The sequence below is a fragment of the Arachis stenosperma genome, chromosome 9 (assembly GCF_014773155.1).
Source record: "Arachis stenosperma cultivar V10309 chromosome 9, arast.V10309.gnm1.PFL2, whole genome shotgun sequence".
NCBI classification, from domain to species: Eukaryota; Viridiplantae; Streptophyta; class Magnoliopsida; order Fabales; family Fabaceae; genus Arachis; species Arachis stenosperma.
In genome coordinates, this window is record NC_080385.1 from 127923964 (window position 1) to 127939622 (window position 15659).

Consider the following 15659-nt stretch of genomic DNA (forward strand, 5'->3'; position numbering starts at 1 on the left):
GGGACCAACATAAAGAAATCGGTCATAAAGGTGCTAAAATACAAACAAGAGCGAGGAAACCAAGAAACAAGTCGGACCCCCCACAGGCACAGGCCTCAAAAGGATCCAAGTTACAAACGATAAGCAAAAGCAAACAACCTAAAGAGGCCAGACAGCAAAAATTCAACAGATATCATGCATAGTACGATAAAAGCTTCAAGAGGTCACCACAAAACCAAACCTCGGAAGCTACTTTTGTTTTTCAAAAAGAGTTGCAAGACAGATAACTAGAAGTATCCAGAAGAACAAATAAAACAAAGTTCAAAAGCCCACAAACCGGGCTATGTACACAAATATCCATAAAAAGATCAGCTAAAGATCGGGAGCTTTCCCGGTAGCATCAGTATGAGGAGAAGGAGGACAAGTCTGAAGGGGCACAGCATCCACGGTTCCATCATCCCAGTTCAGAATCTGGCAATCTGGATCAGATGTAACGGGAGGAACAGAGGAGGTTGACACCTTAAGAGAAGACACTGGGGGAGGATCAGTCTCTTCATCATCTTGGTCATTAGGGACAATCTTACCATCCCTCACGACATTATCCAGGCTGATAAGAGTCAAATCGGCATCAGGAGCAACAACCCGAAACTGCTCCATCAGGTTCTCGGAGGCAGCAGTTACACTACCCACAAGGTGACCCTGAAGCTCACCATAATTAACCTGAGCTATTTCCAACTCCTCCCGAAGATGCATCAATTCCCTATAAGCCGAGACATAGCTATCCTTATGTTTCAAAGCCATGTCTTCGGCCAGCTTCAGAGAAGCAGCAAGGGCAATAGAGCTGGCCTTCTCACCCTCCAGTTCCTTCTCCACCTTGGCCAACTTCACCTCCAACTCCTCCTTCAGACCCTTGATTCGATCAAACTCTGACTTGGCCTCCTCCAAAAAACATTTGGTAGCATGAACCGGAATCCCCTGAATTGTTCGAAAAATAGCCGCACCCATATGGGCCATCTTTACACTATTTTGGGTAATAAAATACAAATGCTTTAACAGAGACACGTCGTCCATGGAAAGCCCACCATAGGGGGCAATTTGCTGGTCTACAAATTCAATGGCGTCAAAGTCTGGAGCATCCAAGTTAAAGGGTTCGGATGTTTTTTGCTTTTTCAAATGAGGGGCACCAGAAGCAGCAGCAGAAGTTTGAGGAGGATCGACCTGATGAAATTGGGGAGTAGGAATCACTTTCCTCGGCCCAAGGGAACTCGGCACCGGGGGCTTCAGGGGGACCTGTGAAGATCCATCGTCGGCCACCTTGGCCGAAATGTTCAGAGCAGCAGTTGCCTTCTTTGCCCTTTTAAAGGCCTTCATAGAGTCGTTATTCTTTGACATCCCTACAAAACACAAAACAGTCACGACAAAGAGCTACAAAAGAGGAAGAAAAAGGAAATAAGTACAGAAACAAGTCAGATAAATACCCAAAACAGTTCGAACTAAGGATGGGTCATTCAAAAAACTTTTTGTATCAAGATGGGGCGGTTTTCCCCATAGATCCTCAAGAACAACAACGAAAGCATGCTCAACATCGTCAAGCATCTCCCAAGTATAACGAGACACTCTCACATCCCTCTGCCACTCTAGAGGGAAAGAAGGCTCATCATTTTTGTCAAGAAAAAAGGGGCGGGCCCCCTCGACAGCATGGACCTTAAAGAAGTAATTCTTGAAATCCTTAAAGGACTCATCATACATAGCAAAAACTTTGTGGCCCTGGGTGGACCTGAAGGAAACCCAGGAAGCCTTCTTTTTTGAAGTACCGCCAGGCTTGGCAGAAACAAACAGGTAAAGAAACAAAGTCTGGGAAGGTGTTACATCTAGTTCACGGCAGAGAAGTTGAAAAATTTTAATAAAACCCCAGGAATTGAGATGAAGCTGGGATGGAGCAATATTACACGACCACAACAGGTCTGTTTCAAAAGTAGTAAAAGGAAAAGTAACATTCAACTGGCTGAAAAAGTATTCGTAGGCATGGAAGAAGGGACGCTCCCTCTCAATGGAAGTCGGGAAGTGATGAGCGGATAATTTGTATACTTTTTGGCATTGTTTTTAGTATGTTTTTGATATCTTTTAGTTAGATTTCAGTATATTTTTATTAGTTTTTATTTAAAATTCACTTTTCTGGACTTTACTATGAGTTTGTGTGTTTTTCTGTGATTTCAGGTATTTTCTGGCTGAAATTGAGGGACTTGAGCAAAAATCTGATTCAGAGACCAAAAAGGACTGCAGATGCTGTTGGATTCTGACCTCCCTGCACTCGAAGTGGATTTTTTGGAGCTACAGAAGCCCAATTGGCGCGCTCTCAACGGCGTTGGAAAGTAGACATCCAGGGCTTTCCAGCAATATATAATAGTCCATACTTTATCCAAGATTTGATGGCCCAAACCCGCGAAGCAATCCGGCCTCAGAAATTCCAGCGTTAAACGCCGGAACAGGATTAAAAGTTGGAGTTAAACGCCCAAACTGGCATGGGAGCTGGCGTTTAACTCCAGAAAACGTCTCTACACGAATTTCCTTGATTGCTCAGCCCAAGCACACACCAAGTGGGCCCGGAAGTGGATTTTTATGTCATTTACTCATCTATGTAATAGTTTTCTATAAGTAGGACCTTTTACTATTGTATGAGAGAGTCTGGAGAGACGACATCTGAGTAGCTATCTTTGTTTTATGCTATCTTAGACCTTTGGGAGGCTGGCCATTCGGCCATGCCTAACCTTTGTTCTTATGTATTTTCAACGGTGGAGTTTCTACACACCATAGATTAAGGGTGTGGAGCTCTGCTGTACCTCGAGTATTAATGCAATTACTATTGTTCTTCCATTCAACTCCGCTTGTTCTTTATCTAAGATATCACTTGTTCTTCAACCTATGAACAAGATGACTGACAACCATTCTTGTTCTACAAGCATTCAAGGCTTTAGTGAATATCTCTTGGATTTCTGATTGCATGATGCATGGTTGATCGCCTGACAACCGAGTGCTCGTCTGACAAACGAGCCAGCCATTCCATGAGATCAGAGTCTTCGTGGTATAGGCAAGAACTGATGGCGGCATTCAAGAGAATCCGGAAGGTCTAACCTTGTCTGTGGTGTTCTGAGTAGGATTCAATGACTGAATGACTGTGACGTGCTTCAAACCTGTAACCTACTGGGCGTTAGTGACAGACGCAAAAGAGTGATTCTATTCCGGTAGGGGAGGGAACCAAACCGGTGATTGGCGGCACTGTGACAGAGTGCTCTGCATTAGCTTTCACTGCGCGGATGGGAGGTAGCTGCTGACAACAGTGAGACCCTACACAAGTTTGCCATGGAAAGGAGTAAGAAGGATTGGATGAAGACTGTAGGAAAGCAGAGAGACGGAAGGGAAGGCATCTTCATACACTTGTCTGAAGCTCATACACCAATGATATACATAAGTATCTCTATCTTTACCTCTTCTGTTATTTTCGTTCATCATCATCATATACATTTGAGTCTGCCTGACTAAGATTTACAAGATGACCATAGCTTGCTTCAATACTAACAATCTCCGTGGGATCGACCCTTACTCACGTAAGGTTTTATTACTTGGACGACCCAGTACACTTGCTGGTTAGTTGTGCGAAGTTGTGTAATGCCATGGTATTAGGCGCACCAAGTTCTTGGAGCCATTACCGGGGATTATTTGAGTTGTGAAAAAAGTATTGTTCACAATTTCGTGCACCAAGTTTTTGGCGCCGTTGCCGGGGATTGTTCATGTTTTGAGCAAGCTTGTGGTAACATCAGATGCCAAGATCCGGCAACAACATCAAGTTCTTGGTGTTATTGCCCGGGATTGTTTAGGCTGGACAACTGACGGTTCATCTTGTTGCTTAGATTAGGTATTTTTTTTTCGAAATTCTTGAAGGTGAATTCTAGAGTTTCATGATGATTTGTTGAAATCTGGCTGGCTGAGAAGCCATGTCTAATCTGATTGGACCGAGGTTTCAACTTATCACCACAAGAGCTTGTTGATTTCGTATCAATCTTGCTCTTGGAGCAGTGATTTGCTAAGATTTGGCTGACCTTTGGTCATGTCTAGTGTTTTGGACCGAAGCTTTCCTTGGAAGCTTGGCTGGCTGTGAAGCCATGTCTAATTCCTGGACCGGAGTCTTAGACTAGCATTGCACTGATTCCTGGAATTCTCATTAAGAATTTTGATGCCTTTTTCCACTTAATTTTCGAAAAACACAAAAAAAAAATTTTATAAAACCATAAAAAGACCAAAAAGATTTTATGTTTCTTGTTTGAGTCTAGAGTCTCATCTTAAGTTTAGTGTCAAATGCATGTTTTTGTTATAATTTTCGAATTCATGCATATATTTCTTGTTTTGATCTTTGAATTCTATTGACTTGAAGTATTTTGTGTGTCTCATATGCATTCTCATATTGTTAGTGTCAGTAGTGCACAAACTGCTAAGTTTGGTGTCTTGCATGCATTGTTATTTGATTCTTGTTGCATTTTGATTAATAGAAAAATCCAAAAAATATTTTTAATTTGAGTCTTTTCAAGTCAATGATACAAGGAATTGAAGATTCAGAACCAACTGCAGAGGAATTATACAGAAAAAGCTGAGCATTCAAAAATGCCCAGTGAAGAAGGCAGACTGGCGTTTAAACGCCAGCCAGGGCACCTGGTTGGGCGTTTAACGCCCAAAAGGGGTGCATTTTGGGCGTTAAACGCCAGAATGTATACCATTCTGGGCGTTTAACGCCAGGATGGTGCCAGGGGGAAGATTTTGTTTTCAAAATCAATTTTTCTTAGTTTTTCAAATCAAATCTTTTTCAAATCAAATCTTTTCAATCAAATGTTTTCAAATTCAATTTCTTTCCTTTTAAAAAGATACTTACCAACAATTAATGATTTGATTGAACATCACAAGATTGTTGCCTTTTCTGTTGAGAGAGGTTTAAATGTTTCAATCATATCTTTTCTTGTTAGGCAAGTCATCAATTTTCAAAATCATATCTTTTCAAATTGTTTTCAAATCATATCTTTTAAAAATGTTTTCAAATCATATCTTCTCAATCACATCTTTTAAACCCATAACTTTTCAATTAAATCTTTTTAACCACATCTTTTTCAAAATAGTTCTCAATCAAATCTTTTTAATTTCTAATTTCAAAATCTTTTTCAAAAATCACTTTATCTCTTTTCCACTTTGATTTTCGAAAATCAATTAACATTTTTCAAAATGTTTTCAAATTTTTTTAATTGAATTTTCGAAAATTCTCTTCCCTCCTTCCCACATCCTTCTATTTATGGAGTACTACTCCTTCTAAATGCACAATTCGAATTTTATCTATTAAAATTCGAATTCTCCTTCTCCTTCTTCTTACTATTTCTCTTTTCCTCTGACATTTCAAGGAATCTCTATACTGTGACATAGAGGATTCCACATTCTCTTCTTCTTTTTCTATTTCTTATGAGCAGAAGCAGAGACAAAGGCATTCTTGTTGAAGCTGATCCTGAACCTGAAAGGACCTTGAAGAGAAAGCTAAGAGAAGCCAAAGCACAACTCTCTTTAGAGGGCTTGACCGAATTCTTCAAGGGAGAAGACATGGCAGCCGAAAACAACAACAATGCCAACAATGCAAGGAAGGTGCTTGGTGACTTTACTGCACCTACTCCTGATTTCTATGGGAGAAGCATCTCTATCCCTGCCATTGGAGCAAACAACTTTGAGCTAAAGCCTCAATTAGTTTCTCTAATGCAACAGAATTGCAAGTTCCATGGACTTCCAATGGAAGATCCTCATCAGTTTTTAGCTGAGTTCTTGCAAATCTGTGACACAGTCAAGACTAATGGGGTTAACCCTGAGGTCTATAGGCTGATGCTATTCCCTTTTGCTGTAAGAGACAGGGCTAGAATATGGTTGGATTCTCAACCTAAAGAAAGCCTGGACTCTTGGGAAAAGCTAGTCAATGCCTTCTTGGCAAAATTCTTTCCACCACAAAGATGGAGTAAGCTTAGAGTGGAAGTCCAAACCTTTAGACAAAAGGATGGAGAATCCCTCTATGAAGCTTGGGAAAGATACAAACAATTAATCAGGAGATGTCCTTCAGACATGCTTTCTGAATGGAGCATCATAGGTATTTTCTATGATGGTCTCTCTGAACTATCCAAGATGTCTTTGGATAGCTCTGCAGGAGGATCTCTTCATTTGAAGAAGACACCTGCAGAAGCTCAAGAACTGATTGAAATGGTTGCAAATAACCAATTCATGTACACTTCTGAAAGGAATCCTGTGAACAATGGGACTGGTCAGAAGAAAGGAGTTCTTGAGATTGATGCTCTGAATGCCATATTGGCTCAGAACAAAATATTGACTCAACAAGTCAATTTGATTTCTCAAAGTCTGTCTGGAATGCAAAATGCACCAAACAGTACTAAGGATGCTTCATCTGAGGAAGAAGCCTATGATCCTGAGAACCCTTCCATGGAAGAGGTGAATTACCTAGGAGAACCCTATGGTAATACCTATAATTCTTCATGGAGAAATCACCCAAACCTCTCATGGAAGAATCAAGAGAGACCTCAACAAGGTTTCAATAATAATGGTGGAAGAAACAGGCTTAGCAATAGCAAGCCTTTTCCATCATCTTCTCAGCAACAGACAGAGAGTTCTAAGCAGAATAATTCTGACTTAGCAACCATGGTCTCTGATCTAATAAAGACCACTCAAAGTTTCATGAATGAAACAAGATCCTCCATTAGAAACTTGGAAGGACAAGTGGGTCAGCTGAGCAAGAAAATTACTGAACTTCCTCCAAGCACTCTCCCAAGTAACACTGAAGAAAATCCAAAAGGAGAGTGCAAAGCCATCAATATGGCCGAATTCTGGGAGGAAGAAGAGGCAGTGAACGCCACTAAGGAAGACCTCAATGGGCGTGCACTGGCCTCCAGTGAGTTCCCCAATGAGGAACCTTGGGAATCTGAGGCTCAAACTGAGACCATAGAGATTCCCTTGGACTTACTACTGCCTTTCATGAGCTCTGATGAGTATTCTTCCTCTGAAGAGGATGAGTATGTCACTGAAGAGCAAGTTGCTAAATACCTTGGAGCAATCATGGAGCTAAATGACAAGTTATTTGGAAATGAGACTTGGGAAGATGAACCTCCCTTGCTCACCAAAGAACTGGATAACTTGTCTAGGCAGAAACTGCCTCAAAAGAGGCAGGATCCTGGGAAGTTTTCTATACCTTGTACCATAGGCACCATGACCTTCAAGAAGGCCTTGTGTGACTTAGGGTCAAGTGTGAACCTCATGCCCCTCTCTGTAATGGAGAAATTAGGGATCTTTGAGGTGCAAGCTGCAAAAATCTCACTAGAGATGGCAGACAACTCAAGAAAACAAGCCTATGGACTTGTAGAGGATGTTCTGGTTAAGGTTGAAGACCATTACATCCCTACTGATTTCATAGTCCTAGAGACTGGGAAGTGCATGGATGAATCCATCATCCTTGGCAGACCATTCCTAGCCACAGCAAAGGCTGTGATTGATGTTGATGGAGGAGAGTTGATCATTCAAGTGAATGAAGAATCCATGGTGTTTAAGGCCCAAGGATATCCCTCTATCATCATGGAGAAGAAGCATGAAGAGCTTCTCTCAAAACAGAGCCAAACAGAGCCCCCACAGTCAAACTCTAAGTTTGGTGTTGGGAGGCCACAATCAAACTCTAAGTTTGGTGTTGAAACCCCACATTCAAACTCTAAGTTTGGTGTTGGGAGGTTCCAACAAGGTTCTGAGCATTTCTGAGGCTCCATGAGAGACCTCTGTCAAGCTAGTGACAGTAAAGAAGCGCTTGTTGGGAGGCAACCCAATGTTTTATAATTAATTATTTTCTTTTGTTATTTTATCTTTTTTGTAGGTTGATGATCATAAGAAGTCATAAAAATAATGAAAAAAGCAAAAACAGAATGAAAAACAGGAAGAAAAACAGCACACCCTGGAGGAAGAAGCTGCTGGCGTTCAAACGCCAGTCAGCCTAGCAGATGGGCGTTTAACGCCCAGTCTGGCACCTTTCTGGGCGTTTAACGCCAGAAAGGGGCACCAAACTGGCGTTAAACGCCAGTAAAGGTATAAAACCTGGCGTTAAACGCCAGGAATGGGCACCAGCCCGGCGTTTAACGCCAGAATTGGCCCAAAACGTGGATTTTGGTGCCAATTGGTGCAGGGATGCCTTTTCCTTGACACTACAGGATCTGTGGACCCCACAGGACCCTACTACAGGATCTGTGGACCCCACAGGACCCTACCATCACTCTCTCTCTTCTTCCCCCATTCACCAATCACCTCAACACCTATCAAATCCCATCTTTCTCTTCACCACTCACATCCATCCTTCATAAAACCCCACCAACCTCACACTTCAAATTCAAACCACTTTCCCTCCCAAACCCACCCTCAAATGACCGAACTTTCATCCCCCTCTCTCCTATATAAACCCCTCTTTACACCCTTCATTTCCAACAACCTAAACACCACTTCTCTACCCCTTTGGCCGAATACACCTCCATCTCCCTCTTCCTCATTTCTTCTTCTTCTACCCCCTTCTTTCTTCTTTTGCTCGAGGACGAGCAAACATTTTAAGTTTGGTGTGGTAAAAGCGTTGCTTTTTCGTTTTTCCATAACCATTATGGCATCCAAGGCCGGAGAAACCTCTAAAAAGAGGAAAGGGAAGGCAAAGGCTTCCACCTCCGAGTCATGGGAGATGGATAGATTCCTCTCAAAGGTGCATCAAGACCACTTCTATGAAGTTGTGGCCTTGAAAAAGGTGATCCCCGAAGTCCCTTTTTCACTCAAAAAGGGTGAATATCCGGAGATCCGCCATGAGATCCGAAGAAGAGGTTGGGAAGTACTTACCAACCCCATTCAACAAGTCGGAATCTTGATGGTTCAAGAGTTCTATGCCAATGCATGGATCACAAAGAACCATGACCAAAGTGTGAACCCGAATCCAAAGAATTATCTCACTATGGTTCGGGGGAAATACTTGGATTTCAGTCCGGAGAGTGTGAGGATGGCGTTCAACTTGCCCATGATGCAAGGAGATGAGCATCCTTACACTAGAAGGGTCAACTTTGATCAAAGGTTGGACCAAGTCCTCACAGTCATATGTGAAGAGGGCGCACAATGGAGGCAAGACTCAAGAGGAAAGCCGGTTCAATTAAGAAGGCATGACCTCAAGCCCGTGGCTAGAGGATGGTTAGAGTTCATACAACGCTCAATCATTCCCACTAGCAACCGGTCCGAAGTGACCATAGACCGGGCCATCATGATCCATAGTATCATGATTGGAGAAGAAATAGAGGTTCATGAGGTTATAGCTCAAGAACTCTATAAAGTGGCGGACAAGACCTCCACTGTGGCAAGGTTAGCCTTTCCTCATCTCATTTGTCACCTCTGTTATTCAGTTGGAGTTGACATAGAGGGAGACACCCCCATTGATGAGGACAAGCCCATCACTAAACAAAGGATGGAGTACACAAGGGAGCCCTCTCATCATGAGATCCCTGAGACACCTCAAGGGATGCACTTTCCTCCACACCACTATTGGGAGCAACTGAACACCTCCCTAGGAGAATTGAGTTCCAACATGGGACAACTAAGGGTGGAGCATCAAGAGCACTCCATTATCCTTCATGAGATTAGAGAAGATCAAAGAATCATGAGGGAGGAACAACAAAGACAAGGAAGAGACATTGAGGAGCTCAAGCACTCCATAGGACCTTCAAAAGCAAGGAAGAGCCGCCATCACTAAGGTGGACCCATTCCTTGATTTCCTTGTTCTTTATCTCTCTGTTTTTCGAATTCTATGCTTTATGCTATCCATGCTTGTGTCTTATGATCATTAGTGTCTTAGTGTCTATGCCTTAAAGTTATGAATGTCCTATGAATCCATCACCTTTCTTGAATAAAAATGTGCTTAATTGAAAAAGGAAGAATTGCATGAATTTTGAATTTTATAATAGTTTAATTATGATGATGTGGTGGCAATATTTTTGTTCTTTGAATGTATGCTTAAACAGTGCATATGTATCTTGAATTTGTGGTTCATGAATGTTGGCTCTTGAAAGAATGATGAAAAAGGAGACATGTTATTGAGGATCTGAAAAATCAATAAAATGATTCTTGAAGCAAGAAAAAGCTATTCAAAAAAAAAAAAAAAAAAAAAAAAAGAGAAAGAAAAAGAAAGAATAAGAGTTGTGATCCAAGGTAAATAAGAGTGTGCTTAAGAACCCTGGACACCTCTAATTGGGGACTTTAGCAAAGCTGAGTCACAATCTGAAAAGGTTCACCCAATTATGTGTCTGTGGCATGTATGTATCCGGTGGTAATACTGGAAGACAGAGTGCTTTGGGCCACAGCCAAGACTCAATAAATAGCTATGTTCAAGAATCATCATACTTCACTAGGAGAATCATTAACACTATCTGGACTCTGAGTTCCTAAAGAAGCCAACCATTCTGGATTTCAAAGGAGAGATTGAGATGCCAAAACTGTTCAGAAGCAAAAAGTTAAAAGCCCCGCTCATCTAATTAATACTGATCTTCACAGATGTTTTTGGAATTCATTGCATATTCTCTTCTTTTTATCTTATTTGATTTTCAGTTGCTTGAGGACAAGCAACAATTTAAGTTTGGTGTTGTGATGAGCGGATAATTTGTATACTTTTTGGCATTGTTTTTAGTATGTTTTTGATATCTTTTAGTTAGATTTCAGTATATTTTTATTAGTTTTTATTTAAAATTCACTTTTCTGGACTTTACTATGAGTTTGTGTGTTTTTCTGTGATTTCAGGTATTTTCTGGCTGAAATTGAGGGACTTGAGCAAAAATCTGATTCAGAGACCAAAAAGGACTGCAGATGCTGTTGGATTCTGACCTCCCTGCACTCGAAGTGGATTTTTTGGAGCTACAGAAGCCCAATTGGCGCGCTCTCAACGGCGTTGGAAAGTAGACATCCAGGGCTTTCCAGCAATATATAATAGTCCATACTTTATCCAAGATTTGATGGCCCAAACCCGCGAAGCAATCCGGCCTCAGAAATTCCAGCGTTAAACGCCGGAACAGGATTAAAAGTTGGAGTTAAACGCCCAAACTGGCATGGGAGCTGGCGTTTAACTCCAGAAAACGTCTCTACACGAATTTCCTTGATTGCTCAGCCCAAGCACACACCAAGTGGGCCCGGAAGTGGATTTTTATGTCATTTACTCATCTATGTAATAGTTTTCTATAAGTAGGACCTTTTACTATTGTATGAGAGAGTCTGGAGAGACGACATCTGAGTAGCTATCTTTGTTTTATGCTATCTTAGACCTTTGGGAGGCTGGCCATTCGGCCATGCCTAACCTTTGTTCTTATGTATTTTCAACGGTGGAGTTTCTACACACCATAGATTAAGGGTGTGGAGCTCTGCTGTACCTCGAGTATTAATGCAATTACTATTGTTCTTCCATTCAACTCCGCTTGTTCTTTATCTAAGATATCACTTGTTCTTCAACCTATGAACAAGATGACTGACAACCATTCTTGTTCTACAAGCATTCAAGGCTTTAGTGAATATCTCTTGGATTTCTGATTGCATGATGCATGGTTGATCGCCTGACAACCGAGTGCTCGTCTGACAAACGAGCCAGCCATTCCATGAGATCAGAGTCTTCGTGGTATAGGCAAGAACTGATGGCGGCATTCAAGAGAATCCGGAAGGTCTAACCTTGTCTGTGGTGTTCTGAGTAGGATTCAATGACTGAATGACTGTGACGTGCTTCAAACCTGTAACCTACTGGGCGTTAGTGACAGACGCAAAAGAGTGATTCTATTCCGGTAGGGGAGGGAACCAAACCGGTGATTGGCGGCACTGTGACAGAGTGCTCTGCATTAGCTTTCACTGCGCGGATGGGAGGTAGCTGCTGACAACAGTGAGACCCTACACAAGTTTGCCATGGAAAGGAGTAAGAAGGATTGGATGAAGACTGTAGGAAAGCAGAGAGACGGAAGGGAAGGCATCTTCATACACTTGTCTGAAGCTCATACACCAATGATATACATAAGTATCTCTATCTTTACCTCTTCTGTTATTTTCGTTCATCATCATCATATACATTTGAGTCTGCCTGACTAAGATTTACAAGATGACCATAGCTTGCTTCAATACTAACAATCTCCGTGGGATCGACCCTTACTCACGTAAGGTTTTATTACTTGGACGACCCAGTACACTTGCTGGTTAGTTGTGCGAAGTTGTGTAATGCCATGGTATTAGGCGCACCAAGTTCTTGGAGCCATTACCGGGGATTATTTGAGTTGTGAAAAAAGTATTGTTCACAATTTCGTGCACCAGGAAGCAAACCCTCTCATCAGAATCAGGAGCAACAAGCTCGTAATCCCCCTCGCGAGCATTGTTTCCACAAATCCTATGACGCTTCCTCAGCTCTGTGCAAAATTCAGCGTCCACAACGGAAACACACAACAAAACAAGGGAGTCCAGCCAATCGGACATCCCCTCGGGAACTTTGTAAGACATCTCTACAATGTTATTGCGAGAAGACATGAGGCCAACTAAATCCTACAAGTAAGAAAAGAAAATAAGGTTACTACAAAAATCTCGGACAAAGGAGAAAACAGCTCGGTCAATACTTCTCAGGCAATGAAAAGCAAGAAAAGGAAAACCCCAAGACTCAAAACCAAAGTCCTGGGGCATCCTTTGGAGGCAGTAACAAGGCAAGGTTTCCAGAAAATTAATGTGAAGTTCGCATCCCAGCATTTTTCAAGAACAAGACCTCAAAACAAACAAGCATTTTCAGAAGCATAAGTCATCACAGTGTACCAAACAAAAAGCATTCCCAGAACGTCAAAACGCGCCAAAGCAAAAATTGCTAAAGGTATGAACTTTCTCAAAGTCAGAAACAAAAACGATCAAGCAAAGCAAGGAACAAGATGTAGATTCTCTATCAGAAGCAACAAACAAAACCCTAGAAAGCCTCGACGAAAATATCAAAAGAGCGCACGAAAGAAAGCCAAGGAAAACACGTTTACAACGACAAACAAACAAGATCATGAAAAGGTTCAAACTTTCAAACATGCAAAATCAAAGCTTCACCAAAAATGAAAAGTAAAGCTGCGAAAGAAGCAAAGAAAGTTAGTACCAACCTGAAAAAGAAGCGAGCTTCAAAAAAACTGAAGATGGAAATCTGGGAACACCTTCTCGCAAAGAAACGCGAACAGTGAGCAAATGTCGCAGGGAGAAACATGAAACTCCAGGCAAAAACAGAAGCTCCAGAAACACCAAACGACGCTGCAAACTCAGAAAAAGGAGAAGCATGAAACAAAAAAAATAGAAGAGCGGAGAGAACGAAGAAAAGAAGTTATGAAAAGAGGAAAAGAAGAGAAACCGTTTCTTGGTTTGCAAAATCAAAATAAAGAGCCAAAAGGAAACGGGGCAATTAATGCTAAAATTAAGGAAAGCATTAAACCCTCGCACGTTCCCAAAAAGCCAATATAAAAGCGCGCGCCTTTAGAGGAAACGTTCTACATTCAAAAGATTCTACAAAAGAAGAAATCGACAAAGTGCTTGAGTTCGGCTTCATCATGAAAGGACTGAAGTCAAAAACTCGACCTCAACAGAAAGACCGAGCTCAAGCAGGGGCACTGTTCATACCCTGGGTCGAGTTGTCCGACCCGGGATGTTCGACAGACAAAGCGACCGACCTCTTCAGGTCAGGACAACCCGACCTCTCCTCAAAGAGCTCGGCCAAGTCACAGGAAAGCCCAAATAAAGGGCCCAAATAGAGGAACGCGCCCCAAATCCAAGGGCAGCCCAAGCCCATAGGGATAAGGGTGGTTCCCTTAAAGATGACCTCACTTAAAGATAAGATAAAGATAAGATAAGATAACTAACTTATCTTATCCGCAGAAGGCCACATCTCACCGTTATAAATACACTGGAGCACCCAGGTATAACTCATACTCTGATTCTACTTAATACCTGCTTAATACCCTTGCTAACTTAAGCATCGGAGTCCCTTGCAGGTACCCCCACCCTCCGGGGACGAAGGATCAGCACCACCACCAAGTCCAACAAGTCGGACACACCAGCTCCGGCCGCAGTACACCTGCCGGACACGTCGACTCCGACCAGCATAGAAGATCTCGTCCGAGATCGACCTACAGTTTCAGGTAACCCTCGGAACAGATCCTTAATAGGAAACTCCTTCTTGCTTGAGCGACGTCCCAGGAGGTCTTCCTCACTAGGATTTTCGTCCTCCTCCTCCCTTGTGCATTCGGCCATATTGATTACATCAATGGCCTTGCACTCTCCTTTTGGATTCTCTTCTGTATTGCTTGGGAGAATACTGGGAGGAGTTTCAATGACTTTCTTACTCAGCTGGCCCACTTGTGCCTCCAGATTTCTGATGGAGGATCTTGTTTCACTCATGAAACTGAAAGTGGCCTTTGACAGATCAGAGACTATATTGGCTAAATTAGAAGTGTTTTGTTCAGAATTCTCTGTCTGTTGCTGAGAAGATGATGGAAAAGGCTTGCTATTCTCAGCCTATTGCATCCACCATTGTTAAAGCCTTGTTGAGGCTTTTGTTGATCCTTCCATGAGAAATTTGGATGATTTCTCCATGATGAATTATAGGTGTTTCCATAAGGTTCACCCATGTAATTTACCTCTGCTATTGCAGGGTTCTCAGGATCATAAGCTTCTTCAGAAGCTGCCTCTTTAGTACTGTTGGATGCAATTTGCCATCCATTCAGATTTTGAGAGATCATGTTGACCTGTTGAGTCAACACTTTGTTCTGAGCCAATATGGCATTCAGAGCATCAATCTCAAGAACTTCTTTCTTCTGAGGCGTCCCATTATTCATGGAATTCCTCTCAGAAGTGTACATGAATTGGTTGTTTGCAACCATGTCAATGAGTTCTTGAGCCTCTTCAGGCGTTTTCTTTAGGTGAATGGATCCACCTGCAGAATGGTCCAATGACATTTTCGAAATTTCAGATAGACCATAATAGAATATATCTAATATGGTCCATTCTGAAAACATGTCAGATGGGCACCTTTTGGTCAGCTGCTTGTATCTTTCCCAAGCTTCATAGAGGGATTCACCATCTTTTTGTTTGAAGGTTTGAACATCCACTCTCAGCTTGCTCAGCTTTTGAGGAGGAAAGAATTTATCCAAGAAGGCCGTGACCAGCTTATCCCAGGAGTCCAGGCTATCCTTAGGTTATGAATCCAACCATATTCTAGCTCTGTCTCTTACAGCAAAAGGGAAAAGCATGAGTCTGTAGACTTCAGGATTAACTCCATTCGTCTTTACAGTCTCACAGATCTGCAAGAATTCAGTTAAAAACTGATAAGGATCTTCAGATGGAAGTCCATAGAACTTGCAGTTTTGTTGCATTAAGGCAACTAGCTGAGGTTTCAGCTCAAAATTGTTTGCTCCAATGGCAGGAATGGAGATGCTTTTTCCATCAAATTTGGACGTTGGTGTTGTGAAGTCACCAAGCATTCTCCTTGAATTATTATTATTTTCGGCTGCCATCTCCTTCTCTTGCTCTAATATTTCTGAAAGGTTACCTTTAGATTGTTGTAACTT

At 42.0% G+C, this 15659-nt stretch overlaps 1 non-coding gene across 1 annotated transcript; it reads right to left on the reverse strand.

Annotated features, from left to right (window-relative positions):
- Positions 1–6015: 6015 nt before the first annotated feature.
- Positions 6016–6123, reverse strand: LOC130953565 (small nucleolar RNA R71). The gene has a single exon (XR_009075734.1). It is a non-coding gene; the product is annotated as a small nucleolar RNA R71 (small nucleolar RNA).
- Between the last annotated feature and the right edge of the window lie 9536 nt (positions 6124–15659).